The following is a 24399-nucleotide window of genomic DNA, read 5'->3' on the forward strand; positions in this document are numbered from 1 at the left end:
AGTTGTGTGATAGGATTAGGGGTCTGCAATCCACTAGTTTCCAGCCTCTCTGATTTTCTGGGCTGAGCTTGTGTTGATTTTTCCTCCTTGGTGACTCAATCATAGCAGAATCACCAGCCATACGGCAGATTCTAGGGTACTCAAAAGCAGGAAGGAATTGTTAAAAAAAAAAAAGTGTCAGAATTTTTTTTGTGTATATTTTTTCCTCTTTTTCTCTGAGGCCGTAGGAGGAATATATATTTTTTTCTGATGGAGTTTAAGCAATTGTCTGATCGTGTGGAGCAGCTTGCTGCTGAAGTGCAAGGATTTTCCGCCTATCTTGCTCATTCTCATGCTGCTGAACCAAAAATCCCCACTCCTGATGTGTTTTTTGGGGATCAGTCTAAATTTTTGAATTTTAAGAATAATTGTAATTTATTTCTTGCCTTGAAGCCGAACTCATCGGGGAGCTCTGCGCAGCAGGTTAAAATTCTCATCTCCTTGCTGCGCGGCGATCCCCAGGATTGGGCGTTTTCTTTAGTACCAGATGATCCTATTCTAACTAATGTGGACGCATTTTTTCCGGCCTTGGGGTTGTTGTATGATGAACCTAATGCGATTGATCAAGCTGAAAAGACCCTGTTGGCATTGAGCCAGGGTCAAGATTCTGCAGAACTGTACTGTCAAAAATTCCGAAAGTGGGCGGTCCTCACCACTTGGAATGATGGTGCCTTGGCAGCTCTCTTTTGGAAGGGTTTGTTAGAAGCCGTAAAGGATACTATGGTGGGATTTTCTGTTCCCTCTGGTCTTGACAATTCTATGTCATTAGCCATTCAGGTTGATCGGCGTTTACGTGAACGTAAAATTACACGGGAAATGCTGCCACCTGTTGAACAAATGTCTGAACCTATGCAATGTGATAGAGGTTTGTCTAGGGCGCAACATCAGGAGTTTAGAAGGCGTAATAAGCTATGTTTTTCTGTGGAGATGCCTCTCTTACTATTTCTGTCTGCCCTAAACGAGAGAAACGTTTTGCACACACATTTGCTGTAGGTGGTGTACAACCTAAGTTTCTTCTGGCAATTACTCTGATCTGCTCCCTGTCCACATTTTCTGCTAAAGCCTTTGTGGATTCAGGAGCGGCCTTGAACCTCATGGATTTAGATTTTGCTGAACATTGTGGTTTCCCTATGACACTCCTGCCGTCGCCTATTCCTTTGAGGGGTATTGATGCTACTCCTTTGGCGAAGAATAAACCTCAATTTTGGACCCAGGTGGTAATGCGGGTCGCCCCAGACCATCAAGAAAATTGCAGATTTTTGGTGTTGCATACTTTGCATGATACCATCGTGCTGGGGTTCCCCTGGTTGCAAATCCATAATCCAGTTTTGGATTGGAAATCTGTGTCTGTGGTGAGTTGGGGTTGTCGGTGTGCTCTTAGTGACACTCCTGTTTTCTCCGCCTCTCCCCAGTCGCATGAGGTTCCTGACTATTTGGTTGATTTTTGTGATGTGTTTAGTGAGAGTAAGTCTGCGCCTTTGCCTCCTCATAGGAGTTATGACTGTGCAATTGAGCTGAGTCCGGGGTGTAAATTTCCCAAGGGTCGACTTTTTAATTTATCTGTACCCGAACATGAGGCTATGCGTTCTTATATTAAGGAGTCGTTGGAGAAGGGTCATATTAGACCATCCTCTTCACCCTTGGGTGCTGGGTTTTTTTGTGGCTAAGAAGGATGGTTCATTAAGGCCCTGTATTGACTATCGCTCCCTTAACAAAATTACTGTTAAATATCAGTATCCGTTACCCTTGATTTCTGACCTATTTTCTAGAGTTGAAGGTGCTTGCTGGTTTACCAAGCTTGACCTCAGGGGGGTGTATAATCTTATTCGCATTAAGCATGGGGATGAATGGAAGACAGCGTTTAATACTCCGGAGGGACATTTTGAGTACCTGGTGATGCCTTTTGGGCTCACTAACGCCCCTTCTGTCTTCCAGTGCTTCATGAATGATATTTTCCGGGACTTTGTGGATAGGTTTCTGATCATCTATTTGGATGATATTTTGATCTTTTCCAGGGATTGGGACTCTTATGTGGAACATGTTCGGACTGTGTTCCGGATTTTGAGGGAAAACTCCCTGTATGTTAAGGGATCGAAATGTCTTTTTGGTGTACAGAGGATTTCGTTTTTGGGATTTATTTTGTCTCCGTCAACTATTGAAATGGACCCGGCCAAGGTACAGGCCATTTATGATTGGGTGCAGCCCACTTCTTTGAAGGCTCTCCAGAAGTTTTTGGGTTTTGCTAATTTTTATCGTAAGTTTATAGCCAATTTTTCTGTTATTGCCAAACCATTAACTGATTTGACTAAGAAGGGCGCTGATTTGCTGAATTTGTCTCCAGAGGCTGTTTCTTTATTTCAGGAGCTGAAGCGGAGGTTCACTTCTTCTCCGGTTTTGCGACAACCCGATGTCTCACTTCCATTTCAGGTGGAGGTGGATGCTTCAGAGACTGGTGCAGGAGCTGTTTTGTCCAAAAAGATCCTGTAACATCTAAAATGAACCCCTGTGCCTTCTTTTCCCGAAAGTTCTCTCCTTCGGAACGCAACTATGATGTGGGGAATCGAGAACTGTTGGCCATGAAGTGGGCATTTGAGGAGTGGAGACATTGGTTGGAGGGAGCTAGACATCAAGTTGTGGTCCTCACTGACCACAAGAATTTGATCTACCTTGAGTCGGCTAAACGCTTGAATCCAAGACAGGCTAGGTGGGCCTTGTTTTTCACACGTTTTGATTTTGTGGTCTCCTTTCTTCCGGGCACTAAGATCGTTAAGGCTGATGCCCTCTCTAGGAGTTTTTTGGCTGATTCTCCTATTGTGACCAAGCCTGCTACCATCTTAGGTGAGGGGGTGGTTCTTTCTGCCATCTCGCCAGATTTGAGACGTGCTCTGGAGAAGTTTCAGGAGGATAAGCCTGAGCGTTGTCCCAGTGGTAGGTTGTATGTTCCTGACGAGTGGAGGAGGAAAGTGATGTCTGAGGTTCATTGCTCCGCGTTGGCTGGTCATCCAGGTATTTTTGGTACCAGAGATTTGGTGAGTCGGTCTTTTTGGTGGCCTGCCTTGTCTCGTGATGTCAGAAATTTTGTGCAGTCCTGTGGGACTTGCTCCCGATCTAAGCCTTGTTCTCGTTCTAGTGGGTTGTTGATGCCTTTGCCGGTCCCCAGGAGGCCATGGACCCATATTTCAATGGATTTTATTTCTGATCTGCCTGTCTCTCAGAGGATGACTGTTATTTGGGTGATTTGTGATAGATTCTCTAAGATGGTCCATCTTGTACCACTCCCTAAGTTGCCATCTTCCTCAGAGTTGGTGCCCTTGTTTTTGCAACAGGTGGTTCGCTTGCACGGGATTCCTGAGAACATTGTATCAGACAGAGGAGTTCAGTTTGTCTCTAGATTCTGGCGGACCTTTTGTTCCAAGTTGGGAATTCAGTTGTCCTTCTCCTCTGCATTTCACCCTCAGACCAATGGGCAGACGGAGAGAACAAACCAGACTTTGGAGGCTTATTTGAGATGTTTTATATCTGCTGATCAGGATGATTGGGTCTCATTTTTACCCTTGGCAGAATTTGCTTTAAATAATAGAGCTAGTTCTGCCACTTTGATGTCACCCTTTTTCTGTAACTTTGGGTTTCATCCTCGATTTTCTTCAGGGCAGGTGTAGTCTTCTGCCTGTCCAGGGGTTGACATTGTGGTGGAAAGAATGAAGCAGATTTGGGACCAAGTGGTGGATAAGTTGTCTCTAACGGTGAACTTGCAAAAAAAAAGTGCAATTCCACAATAGTTTTTGGTCGTTTTTTTTTTACCGTGTTCACTAAATGCTAAACCTGGCTGGCCATTAGGATTCTCCAGGTCATTAAAGCTGGAGTCACACATAGCAATCTCGCTAGCGAGATCGCTGCTGAGTCACAACTTTTGTGACACAACAGCGATCTCACGAGCGAGATCGCTGTGTGTGACAGCGATCAGTGACCGGCCCCCCTGCCGGTATCGCTGATCGCTGCAAGAAACCTCTGGACTTTTTTTTCGTCGCTGGTCTCCCGCTGGCCAGCACGCATCGCAGCGTGTGACAGGCGGGAGACCAGCGATCAGCTGTACAAAATAATAAAATAATAAAAAATATTGTTATTCTCACCTTCCAACGTCCCGCGCAGCCATCCTGCCTCTCTCCATGCTCCCGGTCCCAGTGATCCTTTGCACGAATGACCGCGAGACGTCGCAAAGGATCACTGGGACCGGGAGCGTGGAGAGAGGCGGGATGGCTGCGCGGGACATCGGAAGGTGAGAATAACAATATTTTTTATTTTAATTCTATTTTTTTTACAGGGATGGCATCAGCGCTAACGAACACAGCGATGCCGCGCGCTCGGCATCGCTGTGCTAATCGCTGGTGAAGCTGTCTGTGTGACAGCTCACCAGCGATCACATAGCGACTTACCAGCGATCCTGACACGTTGATATCGTTGTCGGGATCGCTGGTAAGTCACTATGTGTGACTCCAGCTTAAGAGTTTGGAGCTTCCAAACATGTACAGGTTCTTTTTTATTTACGTGGTGAAAAAAAATTCAAAGTTTGTAAAGAAAAAAAGGCACCATTTTCCGAGACACATAGGGTCTCCATTTTTCGTGATCTGAGACAGGGTGAGGGTTTACTTATTTTTTGCCTGCCAAGCTGACGTTTTATTTGATGCCATATTGGTGTAGATATGATCTTTTGATCGCCTGTTATTACATTTTAATGCAATGTTATGGCGACCAAAAAAAAGTAATTCTGGCATTTAGATTTTTGTTCTCATTACGTCATTTACCAATCAGATTCATTCTTTTCATATAGAATCTGATTTATAAACATTTTTTACTTAGTTTTTACTAGCTTCAATAGTCACCATGGGAGACTAGAATCTGTGATCTTCTGATCGCTTCTGCTACACACAGCATAAAAGTCAATGGGTTCGTGTAAACACATACCGCACACGGATGGCATCCGTGTGCATTTTAAAAGTCATAGGGTTAACATTGAATCAAATTCAAGGCACGAACAGCATACGGACAGCACACGGATCACACACGGATGGTATACATGGACAAACGGATAGCACACGGATGCCACGCGAATATGACAAATTGACACATGGACACAGATATCTCCAGTACCGTTTTTCCGGTACCGGAAATATCAGGACGTGTGAAACCGGCCTAATGAAAAGGTTTGTCTTCACTGAATAAAGATTTTAATGAAGAACTGAGAGTGAAAGATCTATCCAGTAGGAGAAAGAAGAAAATTTCTCTCATAGGATTTATTACATATTTTCTTATTTTCACATTGACTATTGATTTATGAAATAAAAATTAAAATGACAGTTACGCTTTAATCATGAGACTTTTGGGGCAACAAAACAACAGGAAATTGTTTAATCATGTAAGTTTTAAAAGGGAAATTAAATTATACCTTTTAAATGAATGTTCTTTTCAAGATAGCAGCTTACAGTTCCTCTGAAATATGTCAGCGCTTATCTAGCTTTAGCTCAGAGGTGCATATTGGGCACTGCAAATTAAGGAAAAAAATTAGTGTTATCACTCACCTATAAAAGTTGATTTAAAAATCGATTTGTCAGTTCAAAGGATCTCCTGGAATTTGTATTACTTGCTGCAAACAAAGGAGAAATATATTTTTAGAACAAAGATAATCATTTAAAAAAATGTATTTTTTGACTGAGGTACTCAGTGTTACCAAAAGTGCTAATTAACTGTATTGGTGAATCAGCCTAGAATCGTTATCAGTGTAGTAGTAGTGTAGTCAGTGTGTGCCTTCAAGTATGTATTCAGTGATTATATATATGTGACTGTGAATTTATGTAGGGTGTGCATACATTATATACTGCTCATTGTGCAAGGGCAGAAAATCACTTGGTTTTTATACCTTGATGGTATTGTATTACCGTAATAAAAACCGCTTTAGAATCCCAAGGTTCTTCATTCCCACAGTGCAGATCGCCTTAAACATGCCAGCATCCATTTTTGCTATTATACATCTGGAAGAACCATTTCTTCCAGCCACAGGACAGCAGCAGCGGCTTTCTACACCTTTATAGATGTGCCCGCACACAACAACTTTAGGTAAGTACTACCATCGCTTATAGTTATCCTTTACCAGACTGTATTGCCTGATTTTGTGGGTGTTCCTGTCCCTCTCTAGAGCTTCTCAATTCATTACAATGAGGCATACATAGTCACTTTGTATTCCTCCTGGCCTCCATTGCAGGAATATTAATTTGTAGACAGAAAAACATAATCTGAAATGCTAATGTGTCCTTCTATATCTGTATGCTTCATTTTATTTAATGGCTCCATCGATACCCTGTTGGTGGTAGATCCAAATCCTGTTTTTTCGGGGGTCAGATGGAATTGCAGATGGCGACAAGAACATGTGGTCTAAAAGTGATGTGATCAAGCCTTAATGCCACGTGCACATGTTGCATGTTTGGTCAGTTTTTTATCTCAGTATTTGTAACCCAAAACCAGGAGTAGAACAGTCAGAGGAAAAGTATAATAGAAACACGTCACCACTGGTTTTGGCTTACAAATACTGAGGTAAGAAACTCACAAAATACTCAACATGTGAACGTAGTCTAAGTAGGGTTTTATTCTTAATTGCTGCCAATGAACAATAATGACAGCAATGCCCATGTAATTGAAACACCTCTTTCCCCTGTCACATAAGGTCTCATTAATCTCTTAGTAACCAACTAATTTTGACCTTAACTCTTTCCTGATGTGCCGTGGATGGGAACTGCATTCCCGCAAACCGTCATATATAAATTTGATTTAAAATGTGATATTAAATTATACCTACAGAAGCTTAAAATAAAACCACAAAAAAAGCAGGAACATGCTCAGCTCTGTCTTCTGTTAACAGAAATATAGGGGGTTCCATTTTACTGGTAGTACAAAGAGTCTGGAAAAGCGCTATAGAAATTCAGCAAATTTTGCACTCTCAAATCCAAATGCCTCCTCCCTTCTGAGCATCACAGTGTGCCTAAACCACATTTTGTGTCCACATTTGGCATTTCTGTAGCGATAACAGCCCACCTAATTTACAATACAAAAATGGTGGGGGGAACAAGAGGCGCAATAGTGCCCTATCACTAGTGACACTTGAAGTATGAGCGGTATAATACAGTTCCACTCACCTATTCCAGTTGTTTAACCCACAACTGGCTTGAGAGCATATCACAGAATCAGCTGCTGCAGGACCTCCACCAACCACTCGCACGTGGAAAAACCTTCAGAAAGTTGTGGGAAGCAGGGTGTGTTGCAGTCCGCGCTGCCGAGATTCACAAATCACCTGGGATGCAAGATGTTGTAGCAGTGTACTCCTTTATTTCCTCCTACGCGTTTCGGCGCCCTTCCTGGCACCTTCCTCAGGGATATCCCTGAGGAAGGTGCCAGGAAGGGCGCCGAAACGCGTAGGAGGAAATAAAGGAGTACACTGCTACAACATCTTGCATCCCAGGTGATTTGTGAATCTCGGCAGCGCGGACTGCAACACACCCTGCTTCCCACAACTCACCTAATTTACAGGCGCATGTCTCCAGAAATATGAGCTGGGCACTACCAAATACTGATGACTACCACATACTGGTGACTACAACATATGTGCACCATAAAGGCAGTTTACAATTTTCATTCAGCAACATCCACTGCTGCTTGTTTCTGGAAAATACCCATGGAGTCAAAATCATCATTACATCTACATATTAATTCTCAAAGGAGTATAATTTCCATAATGGGGTCATACGAGGGGGATTCTGCTCTTATAGCACTTAGGGGCTCTGTATACGAGTCTGCAAACTATTCTGGCAAAATCTGCGCTCCAGGAGGAAAATAGTGCTGTGTCCCTTCTGAGTCTCACTGTATAGTTGCGCAAGGGGTATTTCCACATTCAGTAGAATTTGGGGAACAAATTTTGGTGCCTTTTTTTACCCATTTCCCAGTGTGAAAATGTAAAATCTGGAGATAAAACATAATTATGGTTGTAAAAATTTATTTTTCTTTCTTCACTGCCCAATGGTATAAAATTCTGTGTCTTACTTGTGGTGTCAATATCCATAGATGAATTAATTGAGATGTGTAGTTTGTAAAATGGGGTCACTTATGGGGGTTCTGCTGTTATGACATTTCAGGCGCTCTACCAATGTGGCATGGCATCCTCAAACCAGTCCAGCAAAATCTCAACTTCAATATGACGTTTCTTCCCTTTTGAGCTTTGCACTGTGCCTCAAAAGTAGTTTTTGGCCACAAACAGGGTATTGGTGAACTCAGGAGAAATTGCGCAACAAATTTTGGGGTCATAATTCCTTGTTAATCTTGCGAAACTTAAAATTTGAGTGCTAAAAGAACATTTTTGTGGGAAAAAATTGATTTCATCATTTCCATTGCTCAACATTATTAACTTCTGTGAAGCACCTGGGGATTCAAGATGCTCTCCACACGTCTAGATAAAATTCTTGAGGGGTCTAGTTTCCAAAATGGGGTCATTTGTTGGGGGTTTCCACTGTTTAGGCAGATCAGGGCCTCTCCAAACACAACATGAGACATCCAGAACATTCCATCAAAATCTGCATTGCAAACTGTCAGTCCATCCATTCTCAACCCTGCCACGCGCTCAAAGAGTAACTTGCCCCCACATATGGGGTATCTGCAAACAACAAATTTTGGGGTCAATTTTTTTCCTGTTACCTTGTTAAAATAAAACATTTGGGACTGAAAAATATTTTTGTGGGAAAAATTTGATTTTTTTTATTTTCACGGCTCAACGTAATAAACTTCTATGAAGCATCTGGGAATTCAAGGTACTCACCATACATCTAGCTAATTTCCTTGCAGGGTCTAGTTTCCAAAATGTGGTCATTTGTGTTTAGGCTCATTAGGGACTTTCCAAATGAGACGTGGCGTCCACTAATGATCCCAGAAAATTTTGCAATCAAAAAGTCAAATGGCACGCCTTACCTCCTGAGTCCTAAACAATAGTTTTCCCACATATGGGGTATCAGTGTCCTCAGGAGAAATTGTACAACAAATTTTGGGTCCATTTCCTGTTACTCTTGCAAAAATAAAACAAAATTGGGTCTAAAGTAACATTTTTATGAAAAAAAATTAAATGTTCATTTTTTCCTTCAACATTACATTAACTCCTGTGAAATCTCTGAAGGGTTAATAAGCTTCTTGAATGTGGTTTTGAATACCTTGAGGAGTGCAGTTTTTAGAATGGTGACACTTTTGGGTATTTTCTGTCATATACTGTAGGCCTCTCAAAGTCACTTTAAATGTGATGTAGTCCCTAAAAAAAATGGTTTTGTAAATTTTTGTTGGAAAAATGAGAAATTACTGGTCATCTGCTAACTCTTATAACGTGCTAACAAAAAATTATGTTTCAAAAAATGTGCTGATTTAAAAGTAGACGTGTGAAATGTAGATTTTACCTCTAAAATGTTGCATTAGCCCCAATGTTTTTCACTGCTGCAAGAGTTAACACCAAAAAGTGGACAACATTGTTTGTTACTCACTTTCTTGCAAGGTCAGCAATACCCCACATGTAGTCAAAATGTTCTGTTTGAACAAATGGCAGAGCTCGGAACAGAAGGAGCAATATTTGTATTTTGAAACACCAATTTGGCTGATTACGGGCACCATGTTCATTTGCATGGCCTCTAAGGTGTCTAAATAGCAGAAACCCCCCACAAGTGACTCTATTTTGGAAACTACACCCCTTAAGGATTTTATCCAGGGGTATAGTGAGCATTTTTAAACCACAGGTACAACACAGAACCTGATAACATTATGTTGTCATATCATCATAATTTTTTTTTTTAATCTATTTTTTTTTTAAATCCCTAACCGTGACCCTAACGGCAAATAAAAATTAGTAAATTAAAAAATAATAATAATTTGACTAGGGGGATGATCAACGGCGAGCATGGCAAGTTACAGTCCAAGTGCTATCATATTTGCTAATTATTGGCCTTTTGATCACTGTGATAGAGTCTGTCAGTGATCAAAAGTCAGGAACCAATAGGAATAATGCCTGGGATTGCCAGGTACTGGCAGGTATATCTCGGCTTCCACACTGCAAATGCACCCGTCATTTTGCTTTGTGACCAGAAATAGGAGGGCTGGGGGATGGTGAAACTGATACTTAAGCCCCCGTCACACATAGCAATCTCGCTAGCGAGATCGCTGCTGAGTCACAAGTTTTGTGATGCAACAGCGATCTCACCAGCGAGATCGCTGTGTGTGACACTGACCAGCGACCGGCCCCCCTGCTGGTTATCACTGATCATCCTGGAATGGCCAGGACATTTTTTTGATCGCTGGTCTCCCGCTGGCCAGCATGCATCGCTGCGTGTGACAGGCGGGAAACCAGCGATCAGCGATCTGGCGCTGGTAACTAAGGTAAATACAGGGTTTCTAAGCGGCGCGCAGCGCTTAGAAACCCGATGTGTACCTTAGTTACCAGCGAGCTGGGGCAGGGAGCTGGTAACCAAGGTACACATCGGGTTTCTAAGTGCCGCGCACCGCTTAGAAACCCGATGTGTACCTTGGTTGCCAGCTTCCTGCACCAGCGCGCTGGTAACTAAGGTACACAGTGGGTAACTAAGCGACGTGCGTCACTTGTTACCCCGTGTCGCTGGTGCTGATCGCTGGTGAAGCTGCCTGTTTGGCAGCTCACCAGCGATCATGTAGCGACACACCAGCGATCCTGACAAGGTCATATCGCTGTCGGGATCGCTGGTGCGTCGCTATGTGTGACGGGGCCCTAAGGTACAGTGGGGAGCATAATTTCTTTCACTTCTGACATGTTAGATTATGTCAGAGGAGAGAGAAATTATTTTTAAATGGGACTTTTTTAATGTGATCGCCGTTTTTCAACGAATATTGGCGATCACGTGATAGAGGACCTGAAAAAACGGTCCTGATTGCGTCTGAGAGTTTCTGATGCTGGTGGTTTTATTACCTTATTTCTTAGCGCCGTTATAAAGCAGCGTTAAGGAATAAGGCCCTTAAACTGCCACTGTTAAAAGGCGTATTGGCTGTCGTTAAGGGGTTAAGACGTCTGTGTGTTCTAACTATGTTTTTCACAGGAGAACATGTGCCAATTGTAGTCTCTGGGGCTGTGCACTTTGATTTGTAGTGGTCTGCACAAAGTCTTGTAGTCATGCTTATTTTTTTTACTGAGTCAATGGTCAAAATTACCCATACAAGTCTATGGATCTGTGAAAATCACAGACCACAGACAGATGGTCTCCATGTGCAATTCGTGCTGCTTTGAATTAACATAGTGAAGGGTAGGAGAAAACTTTTTTTTTCATCAGTAAAATATTACCGATGAATCACTGATGGTAAAACCTGAGACACTGACCAAATACTGCTAAAATTTGGATTCACAACACTGATGAACAACGCTTCATGTTTTTATTTGCATGAAAAATCCCGGACGTCTGAATGAGGCCTAATTCTGCATAAACAGCAGCATAGTCAGTTTAATATTCCTGTTTTTCCCAGCAAAAATAAATAGTTAAAGAATAAAAATACTAAACTAATAACACCGACAGTTCCAAGGTCTTCAATCGCTGATTAGCATTAAATTAAATTTACTAGCAATGTTGGCTTTGTCAGGCTTTTTCGTGTCTTCGTGGGTGTTGGTTAGGGTGCCATTTAGAATCTCCGAATATCAATCCATTAGTCTTCAACAAATTGCCGTGTGGTATAGGCACGATTTGTATCTAAATATACATTTTCTCTTGTAGACTTTTAAAACCATACATTTCATCCATCAGCTAAAAGCATTCTTTAAATTGCATCATTTCCACAGCGGAGACCACTCCTTATAGCAGTGATAGAAGCCTACAATTCCGTCAGCAGAGTGCATGATCATCCATATCACTAATGCATTTGTCATCTTTGCACTGTTATATTCGTGATAAGGAGTTAACCAGGAACACATTTCGAAAAAAAAAAACCAGAAGATAATTCTGCAATCACATTACGCTTGCAGTTTGATTATCATTGTGCTTCCTCATTTTCCATGGCATTTCATACAAGGAGTTATTAAAAGTCAGACACAGAGGTCCAAGGTATAATTTCCTGTCTGCAGAGATAAGCTATGCTCTACTCTCCATTTAATTAGCACCATTATTTTAGTTTTTTTGCTAAGTGCATTCTTTTAATGGGATTTGTTCTAGGCTGTTTGCTCGATATGTTATTTACAGACCATTTAATGCTTTCCTCCTTTTCATCATTTGCTCTGAAGATGATCATGAGACACGATGGACACCATGTACTCCATAGCCTCTCGCTGAGAATTTTAACTTAATCACACAGCTATAATTAATCAGGAGAATAGGCCATAATGAGGCAACTAACCGCCCGGCCATTGAATTGTAGGAATAGCCGCTTCGAACAAAGATCAGCTGCTTTTTTCTCACCTCTTTGTAAATGAGGCAGAATCACTATTGGCAGCTATAATTAAGGAATACTTCAAATTGTAATGTAATACCGGAGAAACTACATATCATCCTCATTTATCTTTATTTGTCACATTTTCAACCAGGTGACTTTATATATTATCTCTTAAAACTTACACACTTCTTAATGAATTTACCTAAGTAGTAATATTTCTCACATATTATATTATAATATACATTTTAGAAAGCATTTATTGTTCTGGTTTATTTCTACTTGTAATTTTCTATTGCACAATTACTAAAAGAGGTTGGACATTCCTTTTTTATTCAACATCTGATCAGTGGGGGTGCAACACCCAGCACCCTAATCGATCATCTTTTTCAGGCGGCGGCCGGAAGTTCTCTGATGCTGCTGGAACACAGCAACTCCATCAAAACTATAGTGGCCACGGTTGGCTACTACAGATCCATTCCCTATTTATTTGAGTAGGGGGTAGATCTGTAGTTTCCAGTGGTCACTAAACAAATGATGGAGCTGCTGTGTTCCAGAATCATCTGAGTATTTCTGATTGGCATGGGTATCGGGTGTTGAAGCCCCATCAATCAGATATTGATGGCAAATCCTATTCAAATAAATAGGGGTGTGGATATGTTGTACCAGGTCGCGGTCACTATAGAGTTTTTTTTTATCAGCGGTGCTGTGTTCCAGCAGCATCCGAGAACTTCCGGCAGGCTCCGGTAATGACTGACATGGGTTCCGTGTGTTGAACCTCCACAAATCAGATATTGATGGCCTATCTTATTAAAATAAATTGGGGGGTGTTTCTGTTGTATCCGGCTGTGGTCACTATAGATTTTTTTTAACGGAGTTGCTGTGTCTGGGCAGCATCCAAGAACTTTGGACGGTGCTGGTAACAGCTGATTAGCAAAGGTGCAATCCCAGTGATCAAATATTCCAGGGAGGCCCTACTGGGGCCACAGGCTGTAAAAGGGAGGGCAGCATGACCGGGTTGAGGGGGAGACAGTGAGCTGGGGATGGGTGCAATATAGGTGTAGTGGGGGTTAATGCATTTGAATAAGGTGGAGGCTGGGGCTTGTCTGCAGGGGGGAGGGGTCAGAGAAGGGGTGACAGGAAGCAATATAAAAGGGGGCAGCCATGTTAGAGGGGCAACCTTTTTAGATACCCCCTTGTAGCGATAAGAAGCATTGCAGTTTTGCTTTTTTCTTTCTCACCTTCCAGTAGCGTTAACATTTTTAGTTTTCCATTGACATAACAATCTAAGACCTTTTTTTTTAATGACAAGTTATAGTTTTGGATGACATCATTCAGTTTACCATATGATGTAATAAAAACAAGAATAACATTTTAAGGTGAAATGGTAAAAAAGGCAGTTCTAGGATGTTGTCAACAGTGTGTAGTCTGTAATTACAATTGTAATGTATGGGAAAAGCATTGCAAATTATGTATATTTCATAAATAAAATTAACTTGTGTAAAAAAATGAAGCACTAACACACTGACCAAACACTGATGAAAATCTGATCCAAAGCAATGATGAAACTCAGACCATTTTTTGCACACCAGAAAAATCACAGATGTCTGAATGAGGCCTTACTGAGATACCAAACTTACCTAATTATTTTAATGTTTTAAAAAAATTCTAATTATGCAAATTGTCTCTTCAGAGAGGAAGAGGACTAGAACTCTAGTGCCACCTATTGGAGGTAGCAATCCTAAAAGTCAATGTTGACCCTTTAACGAGCCTAGTTACATGACTTAGGATAAAAGCCAAGCCAGAATCTCCATTTGCAGACACTGTGTTTCGGGGTACTGCCCCTCATCAGTGCAAAGTGGGAGAAGATCTGGTTTGGCTGTGAGAGAGGCATCTGACCGATATCCAAGAAGTATCATTTCTCCTTGCGGAGAATAACATGCTAAGCATGTCGAGGTGAGGAGACTTAAAGCCGCAATGCTCCTCTGGGAAATATGCTAATTATGCAAATTGTCTCTTCAGAGAGGAAGAGGACTAGAACTCTAGTGCCACCTATTGGAGGTAGCAATCCTAAAAGTCAATGTTGACCCTTTAACGAGCCTAGTTACATGACTTAGGATAAAAGCCAAGCCAGAATCTCCATTTGCAGACACTGTGTTTCGGGGTACTGCCCCTCATCAGTGCAAAGTGGGAGAAGATCTGGTTTGGCTGTGAGAGAGGCGTCTGACCGATATCCAAGAAGTATCATTTCTCCTTGCGGAGAATAACATGCTAAGCATGTCGAGGTGAGGAGACTTAAAGCCGCAATGCTCCTCTGGAAAATATGCTAATTATGCAAATTGTCTCTTCAGAGAGGAAGAGGACTAGAACTCTAGTGCCACCTATTGGAGGTAGCAATCCTAAAAGTCAATGTTGACCCTTTAACGAGCCTAGTTACATGACTTAGGATAAAAGCCAAGCCAGAATCTCCATTTGCAGACACTGTGTTTCGGGGTACTGCCCCTCATCAGTGCAAAGTGGGAGAAGATCTGGTTTGGCTGTGAGAGAGGCGTCTGACCGATATCCAAGAAGTATCATTTCTCCTTGCGGAGAATAACATGCTAAGCATGTCGAGGTGAGGAGACTTAAAGCCGCAATGCTCCTCTGGGAAGCTTTGTTATGTCCAGATCTAGTTTTTTTTACATGCCGAGCTGTTGTTTTTAGTGACACAATTTGGGGGTATTTGTGATGTTTTGATCACATTTAGTAGCCTTTTTGTGCCATGGTAAGATGACAAAAAATGGAAATTTTCAGTGTTTACATTTTTTTTTTCTTTACGACAGTTACCTTATGGGTTTAATCATTTTATATGATGATTCCAATTTTATGGATGTGGCTATAATGAAAATTCTTATTTTTGTTACTTGTTTATTTTTAAATGGGGAATTTTTATATTTTTCTTTTTTACTTGACTCTACATTTTCACTTTTGAAATCCAGTCTATGGGCATCACAGGGGAAACAAGATGGCAGTGACAGGTGCCTTCAGCAAACCCCCCAGCTGCCAGGGCAAACTATTAGCATGCTGTGATCACACTGCCCTGGTGGAGGGTCATGGGTGTTAGAAGTATGTGTTTCCCTCATACACAATATCTTAAATGACTATGTTACAATTTCACAACAGCATTTCAGAGGTTAAACTGTTGAGGTTGGAGCTAGTTCCTAAATCAGCAGATAACTGGGTCACTTCTTGAGTTTGCTGCATATAGCAATGTTGTATTACCACTATACATTTACAGTTCCCTTCTCTGAAGATTTAATATAACCTATGTCAGAAACTGATGGAAATTATAGCTTACGTTGATGCCTGCTCACAGAACTTGTATGTTTGTTATTCTGGCGCAAGGACATGCAAAAGATACCAAAAACTTCTTAAGAGACCGTTGCCACTTAAAAGAGAACCTGACAACTGATACATGCTGCCCGGTCCGTGGGAAGCATGTGTCAGACTGCATGAACTCAGCCTACATGCGTCTATAGAGAGACATGTCTCTCTAGGGCAAGGATGGGGAACCTCAGGCCCCAGGGCCATTTACGGCCCTCGATTACCTTTTATCAGGCCCTCAAGCAGATTCTCAGGGACCGCATTCTTGGGCAGGGAGCTGTATTTTGATTGCCACAAACTCATTAATTTCTTCTTGCTCTGTTAGCACACACACCATTGTTCACTAATGAACACTGAAGGGCATGAAATGAAAGATTATGTCCCGACACCAGTGCCAGAGTCAGGATGTAACTTGTGGGTGGACTTTGTATGGCCCCCGAAGGATGGTATAAATATCCAAATGGCCCTTGGCAGAAAAATGATTCCCCACCCCTGCTCTAGGGCAATGGGCGAGGAGAAGCCATCGTCCGACTAGTCTCCACCACTGCTCAGTCCCCAGCAGCTTTTAGGCCATGTGCACACATTAAGTATTTGTTAAGTTTTTTTACTTCAGTATTTGTAAGGCAAAACCAGGAGTGGAATAATCAGAGGAAAAGTATAATAGAAACACCTCACCACTTCTGTATTTATCACCCAATTCTGGTTCATACTGAGGTAAAAAAATGACCAAATGCTGAACTTGTGCGCATGGCCTAAGGCCTCATTCAAGCATTCAGTATTTGGTGAGTTTTTTACCTCAGTATTTGTAAGCCAAAACCAGGAGTGGAGCAATCAGAGAAAAAGTATGATAGACACACGTCACCACTTCTGTATGTATTACCTGCTCCTGGTTTTGGCTTACAAATACTGAGGTAAAAAACTCACCAAATACTGAATGTGGCCTTAAAGTATGATTTTCTCTAAAACGCCTCAGAGTGTCTAGACTAAAACCGACGTAATAGATATCAGTCTTTGTAAATTTCCTGTCAGGTCTTAAGCCCCCGTTACACACTGCGATATCGCTAGCAATATCGCGGTAAAGTCACCGATTATGTGACGTTGCAGCGATGTTGCTAGCGATATCGCTGCATGTGATACTTACCTCCAACCGGCTCCCCCGCTGCTCATCGTTGGTTGCGCGAGAAGGTCCTGGATCATGGACGCGGGCGGGAGGACGCCTGGATCGCAGCGTCTGACAGGTAAGTAGCGACCCCCGACCCCAGCGATGTCGCTGGTGAGATCTGCCTATGTGGCAGCTCACTAGCGACCACTTAGCGATGCACCAGCGATCCATATCGTTGTCGGGATCGCTGGTGCATCGCTATGTGTAACGGTACCCTTAAGGTACATAATAATATATGAGCAGAATTGAATGATTGTTAACTGTTTTAAGGTACGACACATGTTACACAAATTAATCGCTTGAAAGATATATATATTTTTTTAAATAAACTGGCTCACATTAATTATATAGTTTGCACTAAATTTTGGTAGGATTAACCCAGGATGCAATATTGCATCTAAAGCAACACCAAAATTGCCCAAAATTGTGGCATTTTCTCAATATAAGAAAAAGGAAATCAAAGTGGAAATGGGTTGTAGAGGTGCTGTTATGCTCATTTATGAAAGGCGAATCAGTGGTGTAATTGTATGGCTGCTCTCAACAGGTGTATCAAGAAATTCAAACAGTTGCAAAATGCATTAGATTGAAAAACATGTATAGTTTAATCACTTGGCTCCAATTTTGTCAAGTGCAAAATATGCCATTATTAATAAATGCAGGCCAATGTCAACAGAGTAGCAGGTTACTAACTATACTGTATTTCATTCATGCCCAAGTGGGAGGACAAACTAGTGACTTCCTCTACTTATGTCAACATTGCACTAAGTTTCCAGTATTCTATGTTGTTCAAAAGAAACCGACTTAGGCTACTTTCACACATCTGGTGTGTTTGTTCCGGCGGCATGCGGCAGAGAGCCGGACCGCCGGATCAGGCCTGCAGCAGTGACACCGGATGCAGATGCGGCGCCTGATCCGGCTTGGAAATCATTTAAAGGAGCTGCACCGGGGAAGAGAGAGAGAGACGTGCGCACGCGCTGTGCTGCGCCGGGCACTTGTAGGGTTAAAACTCACAGTGCCCGGGCATGTGCTGTTGAAAAAGCCGGTCCGGCGCTGCAAAAAAACGTTGCAGCCAATGTTTTTTGCTGACGCCGGACGGCGCAGGTTTGCCATTTCCGGCAAAAAACGGAGGCGCCGCATGTCCATCCTGCACAATGCGGCAATCATTACCTCATTACATTCTATGTGCCAAAACCGGTTCCAATTCCGGATCCGGTTTTCACACTTTTCGCCGCATCGTGCCGGATTCAAAAGGACGGATGTGTGAAAATAGCCTTAAAGGGGTTGTCCGGTCTAAATTGATAAGTCTGCAATCACTCTGTGTGGCTGCAGACTTATGGATCCCTCCAGCACATGCACTGTGTGCTGCGAGGATTCGCCGGTTTCTGATTCGGGACCAGCTGGTACGTCCAGAGGGTGCAGCCTCACTCAATACGAGTCGATGGGCACCTAGGGAACAGTGACCACAATATAATACAATTCCACTTGTCCTTCAGTAAAATCCTGAATTTCAGGAAAGCAAAGTTTGATCAGCTTAGAGAGGACCTTCGCCAAATTGATTGGGACAATGTCCTCAAAAATAGGAGCACAGAAAATAAATGGGAAATATTTAAATCAGTTTTACACACCCACTGCGAGTTAGCCATACCGTACAGAAATAAAAGGGCTTGGAACAGGATAACACCAATGTGGCTAAATAAGGATGTAAAAAGGGCAGTAAATAGCAAGAACAAGGCATTTAAGAAGCTAAAACAAGAAGGCAATGAAGAAGCATTAAAAAGTTATAGAGAAAAAAATAAAATGTGTAAAAAACGAATACATTTAGCAAAAGTGGAAACTGAGAGACTCATTGCTAAGGAAAGTAAAACAAACCCCAAACTATTCTTTAATTATATAAACAGTAAAATGATTAAAATTGATGGTGTCGGCCCTTTAAAGAACAATGAGGGTGAAATCATAGAGAGCGATGTGGGAAAAGCAAATGTTTTAAATACTTTTTTCTCAACAGTGTTCACACAGGAAAAGGATTTGCCAGGGGAAATGCAGAGTGATAATGTAAACTCCAAATTAAGTATTACCTGCCTAACCCAGGAAGAAGTGCAGAACCGCCTTAGTAAGATTAAAATTGACAAATCACCAGGCCCTGATGGCATTCACCCTCGGGTATTAAGGGAGTTAAGTAATGTGATATACAGGCCTCTATTCCTTATATTTAAAGACTCTATAGAAACATGGTCTGTTCCTTTTGATTGGCGGCAAGCAAATGTGGTACCAATATTCAAAAAGGGGTTAAAAGGGAACCTGGAAACTATAGGCCGGTAAGCTTAACATCTGTTGTGGGTAAAATTTTTGAAGGGTTTCTAAGGGATACCATTATGGAATATCTCAATGTTAATAAATGTTTAACTCCATATCAACATGGATTTATGAAGGATCGCTCCTGTCAAACTAACCTGATCAGCTTCTATGAGGAAGTAAGCTCTCAAATGGACCAAGGAGAATCATTGGATGTCATTTATCTCGACTTCTCTAAAGCATTTGACACTGTCCCACATAAAAGATTGGTAAGTAAGATGAGAAAGCTTGGGCTAGGGGAAAATGTGTGTAGATGGGTAGGTAGCTGGCTTAGTGATAGAAAACTAAGAGTGGTTATTAATGGTGCATACTCAGATTGGGCCAGGGTTACTAGTGGGGTACCACAGGGTTCTGTATTGGGCCCCCTACTATTTAATATATTTATTAATGGTCTAGTGGATGGCTTACACAGTAAAGTATCAGTATTTGCAGATGATACAAAACTATGTAAGGTAGTTAACACAAAGGAGGACAGTTTGCAACTACAGACAGATTTGAGTAAATTGGAGAATTGGGCTGAAAAATGGCAAATGAGGTTTAACACAGATAAGTGTAAGGTTATGCACACGGGAAGGAGAAACAGATGCTACAATTACTTACTAAATGGGAAACTGCTGGGGAAATCAGACATGGAAAAAGACTTAGGCATCTTAGTCAATAAGAAGCTAAATTGGAGTGCCCAGTGGCAGCTGCCACCAAAGCAAATAGGGTCATGGGATGCATTAGAAGAGGTCTGGGGACACGAGATGAAAACATAATTCTCCCTCTGTACAAATCACTCGTCAGACCACACTTGGAGTATTGTGTACAATTTTGGACGCCGGTGCTCAAGAAAGACATTACTGAACTTGAAAGTGTTACTAGTCTGATTTCTCCCTTCTCTATGGTGAAATCTAGACCCTTACGTGCTGCAGTCTCCTGCGGTTCATCTGCAGTAAAGGAGATTGCAGAGGAGAGTGCTTTGCGGCAACTCTCTCCAGAGGCTAAGTCCTCTGTTCCCTCCACTGAGCATGCTCATGGGACGAGTTCCCATTGGAGTTCGGGAGTCACATGCTCAGGTCCTGTGTCTAATCCTATTGGTTCCTCCTGGAGTTTGGGAGATCTCTGGAAGGTCCCGTTTGGTATAAAAAGCGCGAATGACTGTTCTGCCATGCGCTAGTATTTCATACAGCTGCTGTATATGGTGACGGATGCTTGGACTGGTGGCTGACTTATTATGAAACCCCTTTCCTCGGATATTACGAATGTGTGAGTGATTGGGCAGCCGCCAGTAGCAGCGCTTTCGCCAGCGTGCCCCAGCTATATCTGTCTCAGCAGCTAGCGTCCTGCATCGCGCCAGCGATATTGCGGAGTCTCTTCTTTGGCTTCATTCACACAGCGCTGCGATTGCAGTTCTCCGAGCGTTCGCAGTTGCGACGCCACGGACCTCTTTTTCACGATAGGTCCTTTTGGGAGTAGTCCTGACGTTTAAGGCTACTCCTGTAACTTTTAAATACCGTGTCTATATCGCTGTTGTTCTGTGAGTTAAACAGAAACAGCGTTTTTGTGTGCTTTAAGTTTGCAGCTCTGTGTCCTCAACAGAGCTTGCTTTGGTGCACTCTGGGTGCAGTTAACCCCGTGCACATTAACGCCACAGTGCTCTGCCTCTCTAGCAGCGGTCATATCACCTGCCGCACGGTGGACCCCGAGTGGCGAAGGCACTTTAGTTATTTATTTTTTTTAGTGCCTTCCGCCACTCCTAACAGAAAGGGTTCAAAGGCGGGCTGCTAAAATGATAAATAGAGTTGGTTCACTACAATACCCAGAAAGGTTATCAAAATTAGGTCTATTTACTCTAGAAAAGAGAAGACTTAGGGGAGACCTAATATATGTACAAGTATATCAGAGGGCAATACAGAGATCTTTCCAATGAACTGTTTGTACCAAGGACTGTGACAAGAACAAGGGGGCATTCTCTTCGTTTGGAGGAAAGACAATTTCTGCACCAGCATAGAAGAGGGGTCTTCACGGTAAGAGCAGTGAGGCTCTGGAATTCTCTTCCTGAGGAAGTGGTGATGGCCAACTCACTGAATGAATTTAAGAAAGGAATGGATGCTTTTCTTGTGAGTAACAGTATAGAAGGTTACGAATAACATAATATTATAGGTAGATGGCTGACCCAGCTTAGGGGAAGGAATTTTTTTCCCTATGGAGAAAATTGGCTTCTACTCTGTGGTTTTTTTTTCCTTCCCTAGGATCAACAATGCAGAACAGCTGCACTAAAAATAGGTTGAACTAGATGGACATAAGGTCTTCCTTCAGCCTTCAAAACTATGTTACTATGTTAATACAGGTGTATGAAGCTAGGCCTTGCCCACTATTTTGGCTCTGGCCAGGAGTATGCATAACGCATTTGTCACCAGTAGGAGCGCTGTGCAGGCGTGAACCAACCGCCGGCCTTTGCACCCCCGCTCTCCTCGTGCTCACAACTTGTATGTCATACAACCTGGATTAAAGGACTTTTAAAACTTCAGGACATGGTTAGTGTTGCTCTTCTTATTCTATTTATTAGCATAGGTCACCGCCGTTCTCGGTTCAGAAACCAGGGAATTCTCGCAGTGCGTGAGCTGGGGGGATTCATATGCCTGTAGTCACACAGAGTGACTGCAGACTTATCAATTTAGACCAGACAACCCTTTTGAAGGAGTTGTCCACTACTGGGACAACCCCTTCTCAATCCGTATGTTTGCTCCCAATAAAATAACAATATTTATACTTGCTTCCAGTTCCAGCGATATCGTCACTGTCTCTCCCGGGGCTCACATGACTTTGTTACATCACACTGTCCCAGCGAGCGACCAATCAGTGCCAATTCACTCTCCCTGCCATCGGACATAGTTACAGATTATTTGCAGCAACGAGCAGTCAACACTGTTCTTGTAATCATGCCCACTGTTCAGTTGGTTGACAAATGACACAGCACAAGCACTGAATAAGTGGGACATAGATCCAGTTGACAGTTGGCATGAACGATAGAATAGGAGTGAATACTTAGTGATGCGCCCCACCCTGATGATGGGAAAGGAGTGAGAGTAGCATTATTAGAACAATATTTATTCCATTCATAGCAACATGCAAACTACACCCTGGACATCATTGAGAATAAGTATTAACAAGCGCTGTAGCAGATTACAAGCCTTCATTAGATGGTCAATTCTGATATGACTGGTCCCCTTTAATCAGGTGCAAAGTGGAAGCAAGGGTCTAGATATAAGGAGTGCAGAAGTAGCTGTCATAGGCCAGGGTCACACTTGGAGTGCAATGCGAGAAACTCACGTGAGTCTCTCGCCTCAATGCCCTGCACTGCTGCCAGCGGTTCGGACCGTAGCGTTCAGCTGTATAAAAAGATATGCAGCCTCACACTCCGGTAATGAGTGTCGGCGGCAGTGCTGGATATTGAGGCAAGAGAATCGCGCAAGTTTCTCGCATTGCACTCGCAATTGTGACCCCGGCCTTCTAGCCAGACCACAGAGCCTGAAGACACCAGTATTATCAGTTGAATGTGGTAAGTAAAAGTCCTGTTACAGACTCTGCATTGGAGGCCAGAAACTTCATGTGTAAGGTGGCGGAGTCCCTCGTCTGCCGCCTTCTCTCCTGTGCGCTTCTCTGCACGCTAGAGGCAGGGACAGAAGGGGTTAAATTAGGGGGCTGAGCTAGCAGCCTCTAGGGAAGAGGAAGCTCCTGCTTCCTGGTCAGAGCCCAGGCAGGACAGCCTGAGGCAGGGTGTGTGTCCCCGTGTTGGACCCATAGACTTGCATGGGTGAGTGCCATCCGTTTTCGGAGACGTACACAGCCCCATAGAATAGCATGTGTGTGAGTGCTAATCTGTTAAAACCATGGATAGCAGTCATCTGAAAAAATTGGTTGTGTGCACGAGCCCTATAAAAGATTATATGTTGCCTGTGTATTGACCTATCCTTTGCACATATTATATCTCTGTCAATATGACTCATGAATCATCACTATTTATAATGAGGACTTTTCCGTTTAAGCTTATAAAGTAATATAAAACACACGCTTGCACATCTAGTTCCAAAAAGCACAGTGAAATAAAACATGAAATCTGTTCCCGACAGCTGTTTTATTCCGTGATTGATCTGTTTGAATAAAAGCATAGAACAAACATGAACTATGTGCACGCTTTGGGGTTCGAAGGGGATTTCTGACAGGTTCAGTCATCGAAAGCTTAGTGTTATGGAGTGCTTATTACTGAAAGGTCTCCAATCTCTTCTGAGCAAATACAGACATATGGCTGATGTTCCATCCAGCTCACTTACCGCCCATTTAGCACATCTATCCATCTTCATCCACATGGCCATGTCAAATGATAAGACCAGTGAATGCAATGTGTCTTTCTCTAGGTCAGCCAGCTGAGAGATGGTTTCCTGCCCTACATTGTGACTGTATGGCAGTCAATTTCCAGTAATATCTGCGTAAACTGGGAATAGATCTTAGCCTGGAATATATTGCAGATAAGATCAGCTGCAATATTATAGCGGGCTTGTTATAAATACATTGTAGCATTGCGAGGCATATTTATAGCGTGCAATTTATTTCACTGAGCCAAGAGAATTCAATTTTTATGGATATGATCTAAAATGTCAAGAATATGAACTGCCATGGCAATATACTTGTGGCTTTAGAAAACGCCTAGAAGCAGGAACAAGACAAATACCGTATATACAAAAAAATGATCATTTTTTACTTGCTAATTTGATGTGATTTGATGTTCTTCTAATAAGCGTTCTTCATTTACATGTATACAATTACAATATATTCACTATTAAATCCCAGCCTTCGATATTTTGTCTAAAGCTTTTAAAAAATTTTATTGTAGCAAAAAACTAAGAAAAAGATCTAGAGAATGGAATGGTCACCTATGCTGTCCTTTTTCAGGTCAAGTGCACATTTATTTTCCTGAGTTTTTGGAGCAGAAGCTCCAAATTACTGAGGAGGTTTCAGTTTTTGAGGAAGGTGTATGTGTGTGTACATAC

The 24399-nt window shown here is 42.3% G+C and overlaps 1 long non-coding RNA gene across 5 annotated transcripts in view; it reads right to left on the bottom strand.

The window, feature by feature from the left end:
• Window positions 1-24399, bottom strand: part of LOC141084197 (uncharacterized) — a 255802-nt gene that overhangs the window by 96114 nt on the left and 135289 nt on the right. For all 5 annotated transcript variants that reach the window (XR_012230949.1, XR_012230950.1, XR_012230951.1 and 2 more), the window contains exon 3: window positions 5616-5680. This is a non-coding gene — a long non-coding RNA (uncharacterized lncRNA). The remainder of the gene's footprint in view (window positions 1-5615; window positions 5681-24399) is intronic.

This window comes from Dendrobates tinctorius, unplaced genomic scaffold (genome assembly GCF_039654945.1).
Source record: "Dendrobates tinctorius isolate UK_male_01 unplaced genomic scaffold, ASM3965494v1 ptg000022l, whole genome shotgun sequence".
Lineage (NCBI taxonomy): Eukaryota > Metazoa > Chordata > Amphibia > Anura > Dendrobatidae > Dendrobates > Dendrobates tinctorius.